The sequence below is a fragment of a genome, unplaced genomic scaffold (genome assembly GCF_019419815.1).
Source record: "Pyrus x bretschneideri cultivar Hongxiangsu unplaced genomic scaffold, Pyrus_bretschneideri_v1 Contig39, whole genome shotgun sequence".
Lineage (NCBI taxonomy): Eukaryota > Viridiplantae > Streptophyta > Magnoliopsida > Rosales > Rosaceae > Pyrus > Pyrus x bretschneideri.
Genome location: NW_025999712.1, coordinates 519,520 through 535,421, shown reverse-complemented (window position 1 = coordinate 535,421; position 15,902 = coordinate 519,520).

Below are 15,902 nucleotides of genomic sequence, written 5' to 3'. Positions count from 1 at the left end.
AAGGCTCGGCTGACGGCCTTTGCTGCTGGTGCACGGCATGTCCAGCAGCTGCAGCTTAACAAGAAGACCAGGCAGGCCGAGATCATCCTGGGCGAGGCGAAGTGGCTGGAGCTGAAAGCTGCCCTTGAGACTTTCCTCCCCTCGACCCCTTAGGAGCCTATCATTGTATTTGTATTGGTTTTTGTAATAAATCTTTTTGCTATCAATACAATGATCCTTTTGCTATTAATGCAATAGTCTTACTCTTGCATTTCCCATGTAATTGGATAGTACTTCTTTAAAAACTTTCCATTAATCGGTAATTTATGAACTGAACCCGTCCGATCTCTCAGATGATATGCCCCCTTGCCGAGGACTTTGTGAACAACGAATGGCCCTTCCCAATTCGGCGACCACTTCCCAAATCTTGGGTCCTTAATCCCAATAGGCAACACAGTTTGCCAAACCAATTCTCCTTCGCCGAACGTTTTTTGTCTTACACGCTGGTTATACACTCGTTCGGCAATTTTCTTTTGTGCTACCAGTAAGTTACTCGCGTCGATTCGACTTTCTTCTAAATCTTCTAATTCCTGCCGCATCGCTTGACAATATTCAATACTGAACAAGTTACTCTGCTCGATTACTCGTAACGAATTTATACTCAACTCGACCGGTAACATGGCGTCGTGTCCGTAAGTTAACGCGTAAGGGGTGGTTCCAGTGGCCGAGCGGGGTGAAGTTCGGTATGCCCATAACGCTTCATTTATCTTCAAGTGCCACAACCCAGGTTTCTCTTTTACCATTTTTTCAAGGATACCGATCAACACTTTATTGCTTGCCTCAGCCTGCCCGTTTGCCTGTGGGTAATACGGCGTAGATTGCTCGAGTCGGATGTTCAAACTTGCTGCGTATTCCTTAAACCTATCAGCCGTGAAGATAGTGCCATTATCAGTTATGATCGTTTCTGGCACGCCGAATCTGGTCACAATATTTTCCTCTACGAAATTGCATACCTCCTTGGCCGTTAATTCGGCGTATGACCTTGCCTCGACCCACTTAGTGAAATAGTCAGTTGCTACCATAATCCACGCATGTTTCGCTGCCCCCGATAATGGCGTGATTTTGCCAATCACGTCCATTGCCCAACCTCTGAACGGCCATGGTTTGGTGACGGAATGTAGCAATTCGGCCGGGGCTCTCTGTACGTGTCCATGAATTTGGCATGGTACGCATCTCCGTGCGTATTCAATGCAATCCTTTAATATGCTGGGCCAAAAGTAACCGTGACGTCGGAGCAACCAACGCATCTTTCGTCCAGACTGGTGTGCTCCGCAAATTCCTTCATGTACTTCAGCCATTGCTTGGGCAGCCTCGTCTGGGCCGAGGCACAATAACAGTAACCCATCCTCGCCCTTGCGATATAATTCATTTTGATACGACACGTAATTCGTGGCAAAGACCTTCGTTCTCCGATCGTGTTTCCCGTTGGGATTATCGAGGTACCGTAACATCGTTTTTCTCCAATCATCTGGTTCTACCTCGACGGCACATATTTCTACGGGGTCTCCTCGTTCTAGTAGGGATGGGAGCGACATTACCCTTGTTCGTATTACGTGTGTGCGCTGGAGGGTTTGCCGATCGATCAAGGCCGGGTACGATTGCAGGCCTGTGGCCGCGACGCGGCCGAGTTTGCCCTCCATGAGTTGTGCTCCGGAGGCGATCTGAGCGAGTTCATCGGCATCGGTGTTGTGGATTCGGGAAATATGTTCAAACGTGATCCGTTCAAAGGACTCGGCCAGGTAGGTGGCGACCATGTGATATGGCGCCAAAGTACAACTCATGCAGCGAAAAATGCCGTTCAATTGGTTAATCACAAGTTCGGAATCACCGAGGACAAGAACACGGGAGGCCCGTAGATCGTGTAAAACGTGGAGACCGATAATGAGGGCTTCATATTCGGCCTGATTGTTTGTGCAGCTGAAATCCAACTTGAGAGAGAAGCACCATCGGCAGTGGTCGGGCGACTGAATTGCGATGCCGACACCTGCCGAGGTCGAAGTACTGGATCCATCGAAATGCATAGTCCAATGGTTATCGCGTGTGGTGACTAGACCGATGTCGACATCGCCCCCTTCAAAACCATATGGGGAAGGGTGCTGGGCCAAGAAATCGGCGAGAGCCTGCCCCTTGACCGCTTTTTGGGGAACGTACTGCAGGCTAAATTCGGATAAGGCGAGTGTCCATTTCCCGATTCGGCCTTTAACGATAGGCCGAGTGAGCATGTAACGAATTACGTCTGTCTGGGCGATGACCTGCGTAACTGATGGGAGCATGTAATGCCGAAGCTTGGATGCGGCAAAAAACAAAGCTAAGCAAAGTTTTTCGACCGGTGAGTAATTGAGCTCTGGTGCATTCAGATTTCGGCTAAGATAAAATATAGCTTGCTCACGACCGACGTTGTTGTCTTGCGCAAGGAGACAACCAATGGATTCGGCGGCTGCCGAAATGTATAATTTGAGGGGTTTGGTGCGACAAGGTGGAACCAGCACGGGTGGGGTCGAAAGGGCCACCTTGATCTGCGTGAATGCACTCTGATGTTCTTCGCGCCAAACAAATTTATCGGTATCCTTAAGTTTGAGGAGAGTAGAAAATGCCTTCATTTTACCGGCCGAATTGGCGATGAAACGGCGGAGGAAGTTGATCTGTCCGAGTAACGACTGCAACTGTTTCTTTGTTGTGGGAGGTGGGGCGCTAATGATGGCGCGGGCTTTATTGGCGTCTACTTCGATGCCGCGATGGTGCACCAAAAACCCTAGGAAATTACCGGCCGAAACACCGAAAGCACACTTGGCTGGGTTCATCTTGAGACTATTCTTGCGCATGCGAAGGAACGTTTGTCGTAGGTCATCCAGGTGTGTTTGGCGGCGTTTCGACTTTACCACCACATCGTCGATATAAACTTCGACGATGGTCCCAATTAAGTCGTGGAAGATCATATTCATGGCTCGTTGGTATGTGGCGCCGGCATTCTTGAGGCCGAATGGCATGACTACCCATTCGTACGTGCCCAGTGCCCCTGGGCAACGGAAAGCCGTTTTGTGGACGTCGGCTTCGGCGATGAAAATCTGGTTGTATCCCGCATGACCGTCCATAAAAGATAGTAGTTCATGATTAGCTGCGGCATCAATAAGCAAATCTGAAATTGGCATTGTATATGCGTCCTTGGGAGTCGCCAGATTCAGGTTACGGAAATCGGTGCAAATGCGGAGGGCACCGTTTTTCTTCAACACTGGAACGATATTGGCCAACCATTCGACGTAGCGAGCGGTCCTAATAAATCCGGCCTTGAGAAGCCGAACCAATTCTTCCTTAATGCCGAGTTGTAACTCGGTCGAGAATCGGCGAGGGGGTTGTCGAAAAGGCTTACAACCGTCTCTGATGCGTAGTTCATGCTCGACCAAGTTTCGATCGAGGCCTGGCATTTCATGGTAACTCCACGCAAAGCAATCTTTAAATTCCTGGAGTAACTTACGGAGTTCGGCCTTCATGGCCGGTGGGAGTAACGCACTTATAAACAATATGCGAGGATCATCGGCCGTGCCTACGTTAACTTCCTCTAATGGGTCCTTGACTTGAGGCCGATGGTCCTCGAGTTCGGCCGGGGCAGCCCGAACTTTCTCGAGAGACAAAACAGGGCCGTCATCTGCTTCGGCCAAAAATTCAATTAAATTAATGCCAGAATGCGGTTGCTTGGTAATGGCGTACCAATGGGCCAGCAGACGTTCCATTGTTGACGAAACCGCGGCCTGACGCTGTTCTTGTTTGGTGTGCTCAATCATCGGTATTGGGGACCAAATCTGCCAAGCCAAGTCTCGCCGAATCCTGTTGGACAGTCTCGGTGCCGACCTCAATCACTTTCTGCACTGAAATTCGCGTTGGCCGCCCATCCTCGTTAAGACCTTGGAGGGTGATGTAGCCGACGTGATCATCATAATAGCGAGCCTGAATCATGTTGGTCTCAAATGGTTGATTATCGGCTGGATGGATGGTAACCGATTTGCCATCCCAGAAGATGAGAACTTGGTACAGTGATGAAGGAATGCAACTGGTTTGGTGGATCCAGTCTCGACCAAGTAATGCGTTATAATCGGTCTTGGAATCAATTATGAAGAATGCCGTCATGTGTTGGCGACCGGCAATGCTAACCTCCAATGGTAACACTCCTTTGGTCTGAGACTTGTCACCAATGAAGCTGCTCATAGTGATCCCTGACGGAATGAGCTCATTATCAGAACGGCGCAAAGCCTTCATGACAGATATTGGCATAATGTTGACTGTGGCCCCACAGTCGACAAACACTTTGGAAATGGGGAATCCTTCGATGTGAGCCGTGATGTACAACGGCTTCAGGTGTTGGAGATTAACCGAAGGGGAGCGAGGAAATAGCTCGGCCAATGCCGCCTTAAGGTTGTCCGTGCTTCGGGTTTCTCGGTCGTCATCGTTTGCGATGAAATCGACTTGTGTTGCCTCCTCGGCGACCACATCCCCGTCCAAGAAATTCGACTGGGGTGTACTTGGTTGGAATTCGGCTGGTAACACGTGGACCATACTGATCTCCATTTGTTCGAGAACCGAAGGACCCATTGGATCGTGGTCGTCGTCTTCTGCCGAACTAGCCACAGTATCAGCCGGCGGAACATCCTCGATCAAGCTTTCAAGTGCCTCGGTAAGAGTCGGTACCCGAGACATGGGAACCGAGTCGAATGTGGTGTGGCTATTTTCCTCGACCATGTTGACTGTCGAAGATTTATGTTGGTCCTTTGTTATACGGGCCCGTTCTTCATAGGCAATGCGGGCGTTCCTAGTGTCGAGATATGTATCCAACCTTGCTATTCGTTTTTCTTCGTCGGCCGTGAGGCCGAAGAGTGATACCGCCGAGAAAACTTCGAAATGATAGCGCAAATGCTGAAGGTCATCGAGCGAGAAAGGTAATTCGGCGGTGTCGATATCTGTATAAGGATCAACATCAAAACCAAGTACCCGAGCTTCCCGTATATGCTGGAACCTTGCCTTAATTGCTGGGTCGGAGGTTTTCTGAATGATTTGCTCGGCATCAGGGCAAGTGAGAGCTAGGTCGAGGGCTTCCTGACACTCCTTGGGTAGTCCGTACAAGTCATTGGCGGAGTATTTCTTGTGAAACTCTCGCATGTATTCCAAGGATTCACCGAGGAATGGGGGATGTAAGTTGCGCCGTACTTTGATAAACGGTTCGCGCGGTGGTGATGGGGAAATCTTCCTTTTGGCCTCTTGCGTGAAGTGTTCTAGCCGAGCTCTAGTTTCCCCAGGCCGAAGCAGGATTTTGATACGTTTCTCAGCATCCTCAATGGTGGTTTCAAAACCGGCAGCGGCTACTTGCTTCCCTTCGGCCAATTCGGTCATGATAGTCGGGGTTGGCCGTTCACTGATGCTTTCCGCGGCCTTCTTTGGCTGCCACTGGTTGGCAGTGCTGGCCTGCGCTTCTCGTCGCCGAGCCATGCAATCAATTCGTTGACGGCGACGCTTTTGGGATTTAGACAGCGCTGTATATAAACCAGTCGGGGAATTGTAACTGTACCAGCGTTGATCCGACGTTCTAGGTGGTTTGAAAGTTTTGCGATCGGCTGACGAGCTGGAACTATTGGTATTGTACGAGTAGTAATCCTCATTATAGAAAGGCGCGTCGAAGTTAAGACGCCGCCGGACTGGAGCCTGGTCTGTCGGCCGTACTTGTGGGCTGAGTCGATCGAACACTTGACGTCGCGGACCATCTTCTTTTGGTGATGTCGCTGGCGCGGTAAGGGCCTTGGGTGGTGTGGAAGATGTTTTCTTCTCCGGCTCAACGGGTGTTTTACAATGGTCACATAAAACCTTTGGTCCATGAGAATCGTCGGTATTTGACCGCGGCGTAGGCTCGCAGACAGGTGGTCCCGATTGCTCCGTGGGTGGCGTATTCGAAAAGAGATCAATTTTTAGCCTTGTTCGACCATTCCCTTTATGGATATGCTGTATTGGGACGTATTCGGCCTTTCCTTTGTTTTTTGGAATATGAGCATCCACCATACCAATCGTTGTTGACGGGAAGGGATTGACGTCGACCGCCATCTGCTTTTCTGGAAATTTCAACTTTCCTTTCTCGATCCAACCTTGGATTGTATCCCGGAATACGACACAATTATTGGTTGCATGCTTATTAGAGTTGTGATACTTGCAGTATACCTTTCCCTTCAACTCATCGGCCTTAGGGATAATATGTCCTGGCCGAAGCTTGATGATCTTTGCCGCCAATAACTGATCAAAAATTGCATCGGCCTTGGTAATGTCGAAAGTATAGACTTTCGAAGACTTATTCATTTCCTCGACGGCCGAATGGGCTTTGGTGTCTTTGCCATTTACTTGAGCCAGAGCCTTGCAGACGTACGGCTTGTCTATGACTATTTCGGCCGCATCCACACTAACACACTGATGGTCCCCGCTTTCGGCAGAGGCATAGCTAACCGTGGGGTTTTTGTACAACGTACCCCGTGAAGGCGATTTTGATATCTTTTCTTCTCGGAGCAGATAATCGTACTGTTCGACGTGTTGAGCAAGTTCGTACATATCGCGAATGTTTGCCCCCAAGAACTTCTTTTTGTACTCCACGTCTAATCCGTTGAGGGCAATCCTGACGAATTCCACTTCGGGGAGTGGTACTCGGCACCAATTCCTGGCCGACTTGAACCTTGTTAGATACTCCATTGGAGATTCGTCGGATGCTTGAGCCATCCTGGCCAAGGACGATACGGACATTTCCATCCCTGGCCGATAGAATTGTTCATGGAATTTTTCGACCAACTCTTCCCAACTCTGCACAGAATTGGGTGGGAGATTAATGTACCAAGCGAAGGCGGAGCCTGTCAATGAAAAATTGAACAAACGCAGTTTGTAGAAGTCGCTATTGACGTCCCCACACTGCGCTGTGAAACGAGCTACATGCTCTAATGAGGACAAAGACGATTCCCCGGCAAAGAGGCTGAAATCAGGGATCTTGAACCCTCGTGGGTATTCGAACCTTTCTACGTAAGCTGGGTATGGATGAATGAACTTTGGAAACTTCGGCCCTTTCTTCAAGGCCGAATCGATCATTCTCTGGACCTCGGTCATGTTCACGGAAGCGGCTTCTTCTCCCTGGCTTGGTCCCTCGGATCTATTTCCTGGTCCTCTTTCTAAGGTGACTGGTTGCGGTCGAGCGGACGCTCTATCGGCTGGTATGGGCACGTTCGTCGAGAGCTGCCGTGGTTGGCCGACCTGGCCATCTTCGAAGGCTTTACTAACTAATATTTCAAGCATTCTGGTCTGTGTATCGTTGTTACTTCGTATTGCCTCTAGCAAATCATTCATCTTTTGACCAATCGACTGCTCGACCTGTCGATACTGCTCATCAAGTCGTCTCCGAAGAAACGACCTAGTTGGTGGATCAGAGCCTTCTCCACCATCGTCGTCGCAGTCTTCCACTATCCCCTCCACGAATATGGGCGTCGTTTGATTCGGGATCGCCGCGTTGTGAGGTTGCCCACCGAGACAGATCTCATTCTCTCGGCGGGTCACACTTATAGCCTCGGGTGGCAAAGCAATGACCGGATTTTTTGCTGGGTGCGAATCCTGCCCAAGGCCTTGCACTGGTAAGTCAGCTGTTGACTTTCCCATGTTTATTTTCTTCTTGGTAGACCGTGTCTCTACGGTCATGAACTCCGAAGGTTTAGCACAATGGTCCCACTGGGCGTGCCAAAATGTTGACTACAAAAATTACAAAACCTACGTGGCACGCAGGCCGAATAACTAATGAGCTAACTAATGTCCTTCGGTTGAATGCAGGGCGTGCCAACTCGTCGGCCGAGCTCGGCCGAGGAGTAAAATTTGATGCGGTCGCGTTGAGCGCGCTGTTGACTTCTGTGTCTTGCGATTGCGACCGAGGAAGGAACGCTCTCGGTCTCTGGATTCTATAGCCTGAAGACAAGGCTACTAACTCTACGGAGTTCACAACTCGTCGAAGCCTGATTCGGCCACTGTGATTATATTCGTAAGAGTATAAGCACGCCGAATTGAGACCAAACTATACGGGCACATGTACTCGAATGTGATGTATGTCTTGATGGTGAACGTAGTTCGGCCGTCGGAATGCCGAACCCTGAAACTTACTCGTGAGTATCCAATCATAAACTCACTCGGCCTCCAACGCGCCGAGCAAGGCAATCCGTAACACCCAACTATGCCGAAACGGCTTAGTAAGATGACCTCTACCAACAAAGGTTCGAAAACCTTCCTCGGCCGAGACTTAGATAGGTAATCGGTCGACCTCGACGCAGTGCTGTTTGTCCAAACTGAAGGTGTGTCTTGGTCGGCTGATTCTGCGGCAGCAGTGCTGTTTATCCAAACTGAAGGTGCTTACCGGTTGCTTCCACAGTGCTGTTTATCCAAACTGAAGGTGTGTCGGCGGGAAAAGAAAAAGAAAATCTCAAGGTGTTTGAGAGAATTTGCGCAAGGCAATTGTATGCTGATGTTGAAAAGTCTTTCTATTGCGTAATTTCTTGTATTTATAGCACCTCGCTCCTTGATTCCCATTCTGATTTGGATTGGGAGTCCTTGTCCCATCTCACCTTTAATTCAAACAATCCCAGTCCTATTGGGATTCTGAATTCTCCTACTTTTGAGGTTTTACCCCTTGCCGGTCGAGAATCCTGGTTGCATCAGGATTTCCTCGACCTTTCCTCGTTTATCTGGACTACTTAAGATAGGATCTAGCCGACCCTGCCAGCTGGTCCGAGTCTCATTATTTGGCCCATAGCATGTGTTATTACCTTGGGCGGAGCACATCCTGCTGCTCGGCCCAATCCTAATATTTTGGGCCCAAACAGATTCTCATCTTGGCAAAAAATTAGTTCATCTAAAAGAAGACCTCAATTTGTCACAAATTAATACACTTTGTTTATTCATAACTACAATATTATTATATATATCATATATAACCCTCGAAGAAAACATGTAAACTTGTATCTCTCCCCCTCTTCTTTCCCTTCAAAAAAAAAAAAAAAAAAAAAAACAATAATCAAATAAATTTGTTGACAGATATTAATGAGTTAATGGTTGGGATTTGTTTAAATCCTAACCATAATCAAATAAAAAGAGGGAACTAATCTTAGTCCTAAAGAATGGAGAAAGTCCCCATTAAGCCGTATTTATAACATTTTGACACCTAAATAAACACTCACAAACTAAGACATGCTTGGTTCCCAATCTTCTACTTTTCCTATACACCCCCACCTGTATAAATACTGTCGAACCAAACTGTATAAAATACATCAGAGGGTATATTTGGAATTATAGATAATACAAAGAGGCGTTGGATGTGGCTCCCACAACATGATGAGTCCTCCATCGCGAATACAGGCATCAGTACTGGAAACGACAGATTTAAATAATGGTTGTTGGCTTATGCTGAAATTACAAGTGATTAGGTACGGAATGGAAATTGTAGGGTACAAGCTTTTTATTTTGTGAGAAAGTGATTATCTTCCCCTCCGGTGAGCAATTTCACAAACTCGCATCGACATATCATTGGTCCAGTCTGCCTCAGCCGAAAGCAGCACACGGCTTCTTTTCCTCGATATGTTTTGGAATCGCTGAGATTTTATTGGTCAGTGACATTGTTAACAGCACTGCTGGTGAGGAGAGATTTTCAAGTGTGCTTGAAACACGACTAGTTACATAAAGTGTTTTTGGTTGAAAACTTTAAAAAGAATTTTACAATTAATTATATTATAACATTTGGTATACCGAGCTGTAGTCTGAAAATTTTCTTGCTGGCAAAGAAGATGTTGCATCTCGAACTCAAACTCAGACTTTCTGCTAACATAATCCAGAGAATCTAGCTGTCTTTTTAAAACAGGTGTCTTTTATAATTTCTCTTTTTAATTACACACTAATACTAATTAATGAGCAATATTCCCCCTTCCAAAAATAAATTAGGTAAAGGTCATCTTTGTGGTTATTCTTTCCATTTACGGTTCTATATTCCGTCCCTAACCCTGATTGGGACTAGCATTTGTTCTCCTTATCCATGACCTAGGCATTAGGGTTATGAGGTCTAGCTTACTATAGCTAGTAAAAATGGAAACCCTTTTTGATTTTTTTAATTATTATTTTTTGAGATTTATACACAAAAAACATGTAGTTTGCTTGCATAAATTTATAGTAGCTGATTTATTATTTAATTATCCAAAACATAAAACCCAATTAAGTTTGAAGGGATTGAGCGGATAATTAGTTGTCTTGCTTTGTATATTGAACATATATAGCTTGTCTTGGTAACAAATAGATGTTATTTCAACTTGTTCAATATCCCTTACTTGTGTACTTTTCCTATAAATAAGTTGCTGGTAGTGGCATGAGTAAAAATCTAATCAAAACATGTTATATGTATTAATTGTTTGGCCGGTCTTTGAGCTATATAAGATTTTGTATAGTAGCTTGCTTATCTATGAAACAATCACTTAAATTTAGATGGATTAAGCCTTTGCGGATTAGGATGTTGTGTGATCTTAATAGAGAAACTTCTTAACTTGGGTGGGAGTAATTTTTTATTTTTATTTTCGAATGAGCATCCACAAAAGTTAGCGGTCCTGATTCCGGTTATAACCCTTTGGTATATATTAACCCTCTCTGTCTCCCATCATCTATATTTGTTTCTTCTCAGTGGAGGAGGTAGGTTTTATATCATGGGGAGACCCCAAGTCTAAAATTACAAGATTTTGCACTCAATATATTCTAAAGCAATTGAAGAAAAAGAACAAGGCCAAGACATCATCCGATCATGAACAGTTCTACCACTTTAATTTCTTCTTACAATTTTAGCTTTCCTTTTGCGTTTTGAACGAGAAAACTACTGTGCGGTTTCTTCATGTTGAATTTTGCGCTATCCCTATTCTCTTACATTATAGTTTACCACAAATAAATACCCTCACATCAAAATTCATGAATTTATTTATCTTTCAATTGCCAAAATGGACTCAGCCTTAGTATGCGATTTCAAGTCCATCAAATATTTTGTTGGCAGCCGCAGATCAATGCAAGTACAAGACTAAGGTACTTAAACCCTAGCCAAATATATGACAAGACAACTGATTAGAGTATTTGTCTTTGCTCGTGTGGATGATTTGTAATTTTTCACGTTTTTTTTTTTTTTTTTTTTTTTTTTTTTGTGATGGCCTCTTCTGCCACTTCAACCAGCTTGGACTAGGAAGCTTCATGGCACTGAGGTCTTATTTAGGCACCGACCTTAACCAAAATTTACAATAATAATGGTTTGCTAATGAGGGACGCACGAGGCATGAAATGCCATAAGATTCCGGTTGATCTGAATTTCTAATTTGATCAACATGTACACAAAGACTGAAATGAAGCTAGCTAACGTGAGGCAAGTCTGTCTTACACTGAAGCCAAGGTGGAAGTCCAATTTATTTAATCAAAGACTTGTTTTATAATTCCTGTGTTAATGATCATTTGATTATATTAATGCATTGTTGATAACTGATCATCATTGGTTTTAGAGTATGATTGAAGCCTCTGCTCCTAACAGATGCCGTAGTACTTTACTACACTAAACTCCTTTTTGTACTTGCTCCCACCACCTTCCCAAGATATATAGAGAGAAACGTATATAACTAATGCTTCATTAATATAATTTTAGTTAAGAGAGGATTTTTGCTCACAACCATTTAATGTGATGTATGCTCATCACTTTATTTTTCACCGTTATATGAGTTTGAATTTCAAAATTCATGTAGTGGATAAGCACAGATCTTAAAATTCAAACTTGTATATTGATGATAAATAAGGTGATAAGTATACATCATACTAAATGGTAGTGAGTAAAAATGCACTTTTTTAGTTAATTAGTGGTTATTATCTCTAGGTACGCATTTGATAGCTGGCATTGTTGTGGGATTGTTGCCCAAAAGCTACAAAATTTGATGCACATACCAATCTTAGGGATTGGTAGAAAAAATCCAAGTTCAGTTCATTGTATCGAAGTCTCGATCGACCAATTGGAAGCGCTAAGAATCTAAAAAGTGATTCTTTCAGTTCCTTTTATTGCTCTTCATGGATTAATTAGGATTAATGTATTGAAACATTTTGGATTTTCTATACAACATATTGCAAGGCCCAAGATTCATAAATTTTTGCAACCGATGGTATAACATAAATGAAATTTTATACTCGTACAAAGGTGGTGTACTTATGTTTACAATCCTAATAACTAAGAGTAATATTTTACGAGGCAACATTATATGTTATATTAACATTTTTGTACAAGATGGAGCTCGCTGTTTTTTTTTTTTTTTTTTCTTATTGGTGTATTTTCCTATACTATCCTGGAAGTTAACTTTACATTTATAACTTTTGCTCTAAAGTTAGTGCTTTCATGTTGAACGCTAACCCTAGGAATGCATTGTCCCGTCATGTGCATGGTTTCCTAAGTTCAATTAGGTAAAATGCTCGATTATTGGAACTGTCTAAATCTTCAAGGATTTGTTTTTTTTTTTTTTTTTTTTTTTGTCAAAGGGTAATATTTATTACTAACAACAGGCTTTATAAACACAATGGTCCAGAACAAAGTATACACAAAATGGTCCACAAACTTTAGTGTTTATTTCTTAAGGACCCCTCGATGTTTGTGGCCTGAGGCTCTTAGAGCACTTTCAATGTAGGAAGGTATTTCATGGTAATTGGCAATTGAATCCTCTTTATTGAATAGTAATTATTTTTAATGAACAGTAATTATCTTTTGTATTTCCGTACCTAAACTAAATAGTCATGGCAATAAACAATAAAATATTAGTATTTTTATGTTCTAAAATAATAAAAAAAATATTTTTATTTTTAATTTTGGATAGGATTTTTAATCGATCTTGTCACGTCCATGTGTCATTATCCGAAAGTACAATTTTTATGGATAGATTTTGATAAGATTTTTAACCAATTCTGTCGCGCTACATGTCCTTCCATGTTTGGAATTGTTGAAAATATTGAAATGCGGTTTAAGGTGAGAGAAAATGGTATAGAAATTTTTTGGATTTTTATTTATTTTTTTAAATTTTTTTATTAAATTAATTAAGCTGAACTGTTGGATTACAAAAAAAAATTGAAATCCAACAGTCAAGATTGTGACACGTGTCCCCCCTGAAACATTTTTGTTTTTTCTTAATTTTTAAAATTTGAAAAATCTGTACCGTTGATCTTGAAATCAAACGGTCTAGATTCACCTGCCACTTAGTGGGCTGTAACGCAAGCCCCACCGTTTGAAATCTTGTTAGTAACGCGCGCCCCGCGTGCGTGTGTTATGCACACGCCTGATGCAAAAAAATTTATAACGTGGCTGACATTATGCTGACGTCAGCCTTGCATCACAACCCCTCAGACACTCAGGCCTTGGACTCCTGCCTGCCCACTCCCACAGACTCCCCTTAGCCCAATTACCCGAATAGGCTGGAGCTAGTTTGTGAGGGAATTGGATTGCAAATGGGGCCTGTCCACAGGACAAAAGAGCACGGTGGAAGTGCCCTTAGCAACAACTTGAGGTTTAATTTTAACAATTTGTATTTTCAGTTCACATGAGTAAAGAAAAGGCTAACTTTCAAATATATCACAGCGACCTCTTCTAATATTGAAAAACAACAACTAGCTAGTCCGTGTGATTGATTAAATTTATTTGATTTAAATTCAAAGATCTCTTAACATGCACCTCTCAAACTGCAGCAATCACAACTCAAGGACCTGTCCACTTCTGCATTAAACCACTTTATCGAATCAAGCACAAAGTGACATATTATACACTGTTCCAAATCGAACTACATGATTTTATTGGAGAGAGCTCAATGAGGGCCAGGAAGAAGTGGAAGCTATGGACATGCATGGTCACTAGTTTTTTAGTGCAACAGTAAAGCACACCAAACAAAGCTTTAATTAAGCATACGAAACCATTATAGATGGGAGAGGTTGCAGAATTTGTAGTTGATATGTTAAGCCCTCCACCATTACCATGATGATCTTTTATAATTGGAATGTTGCTACCCTTAGGCTCTAGGCTTTCTTGTCGCCTTCCCCTGCGTGGATTAGGCTTTGTTTTGGGGGGGTTTTCCCTTTTGTTTGTGGTTGCTTTGAGAGTTCTTCTCTGCCTGTTTGTTTCTTTGGTTGTTCTCTGTTCTTTGCCCAGTTAATATTATTCTTTACTTAGCCAAAAACAAGAGATATAAACCCAAAACCCAAAAAAACAAAAGTTGAAAGCAAGATATAAAGTCTAAGTGCAACAGGCCAATAAATAAGCCAACGTCAAGGCTTTAAAGGAGTTATTAAGGGACTACCTTAGAGAAAGTGGTAATGGAAGCTCAAAGGAGAATTAAGATACACCATATGACCAACTGACCAAATCAATATGTCTTCTTTAGCTTATTTTCTTTTATCGGGGCCATAAGTGCCATCGCTTTGAGAAATAATTGTTGAGTTGTGTTACGATTAGGTTTACAATTTTCTACTATTGTTTCATGTGTATTTATACACATCACATTTTTTACGTAAGTGGCATACCTTAGCAAAATCCATAATTGTTATAGAACAAAAATTAGTTTGGAATGGCTTATCTCATTGTTTCTACCATTGTCCTATTTAGAATTATCCTTATGTTTTTAACATAAATCCTACCTTGATCCTGTATTAAAAAATGATAATAAAAACCTATCGTTGCACCTCAAAAAAACATTAACCCTAAACTCCAGCTCATCCTAAATCCTGAAATAACATTATATTGAACATCAAAAAGATCAGCACATTGTCGTATTTCCAAAATGACGTGACTAAATAAGCTGCTGTCCTTTTCCTTCTTATTAGAAAAGCTGCTCGATCTTTTAGGCATTCACCTTGAGATTTTTTTCTCACCAGTGTTTAGATACTGCAGATTTTGTCAGCAAATTAAATCGTTATAAAAATTTGATTCCTATTGACTCTGCAGCAGGTGAGATATCTACTGATCTCATCCCGTGCAAGTGAAATAGTATATTTGCACCGTATTTCGTCATGCATGCATGCAGAGATTTAATTGAGTTTAAATCGAAGCACGTCACTGCAACTACCAGTTTAAAGATATGTTGTAAGCCATGGTTCATGTTTCCGGACAGCACATATACGATTTACATATTGACTGTTGAGCATAAAATTAAGTAGCAGGGATGCAAACTGACTTGCAATAATATGGTGGCTCTTCAAGGATTGGGAGCAAATGCTATGAAATTAAAATTTAAAAAAAAAAAAAAAAAAAAAAACACACTTGGAAATGGGCAGATGAACAATTTGTCAATTTCCAATTTTTTTAAGACTTCTTTTTTTCAGAAACATTAATTATTAATTTGTTACTAATTCATTTGTATCTACTTATGGTAAGGGTGAATTTTGCTATAATCCCCATTTTCGGCCTTAGATATTTTTTTCAACATATGATAAGTTTAGTTTTTTGGGCAACCGTCAAACATCTGTAGAGTATGTTACAAAATACACCATTTCTCTTGTACTTTGCTCTTGTTTGGGCCTGATTTTAATAATTAATATTATCACATACATAAAATATAAGGTTCAAATCGCTATATAACATTGCAGGTCGAAAAGGAGATCTGACAATGTAGAATGAGAATATTTAAATAAGAAGATTGTTAGCATCTCTCGATAATTTTTAGTTCTATCCTTTGTTAAATGTTTCTTCTGTTTTTAACACACATGGACTTTTTATGTTTCTTAATTGTAACCAATAGAGCCCAAGGTTTGTTCCATAACTCCAGCCCAACTTTTGAGTTGGGGATTGG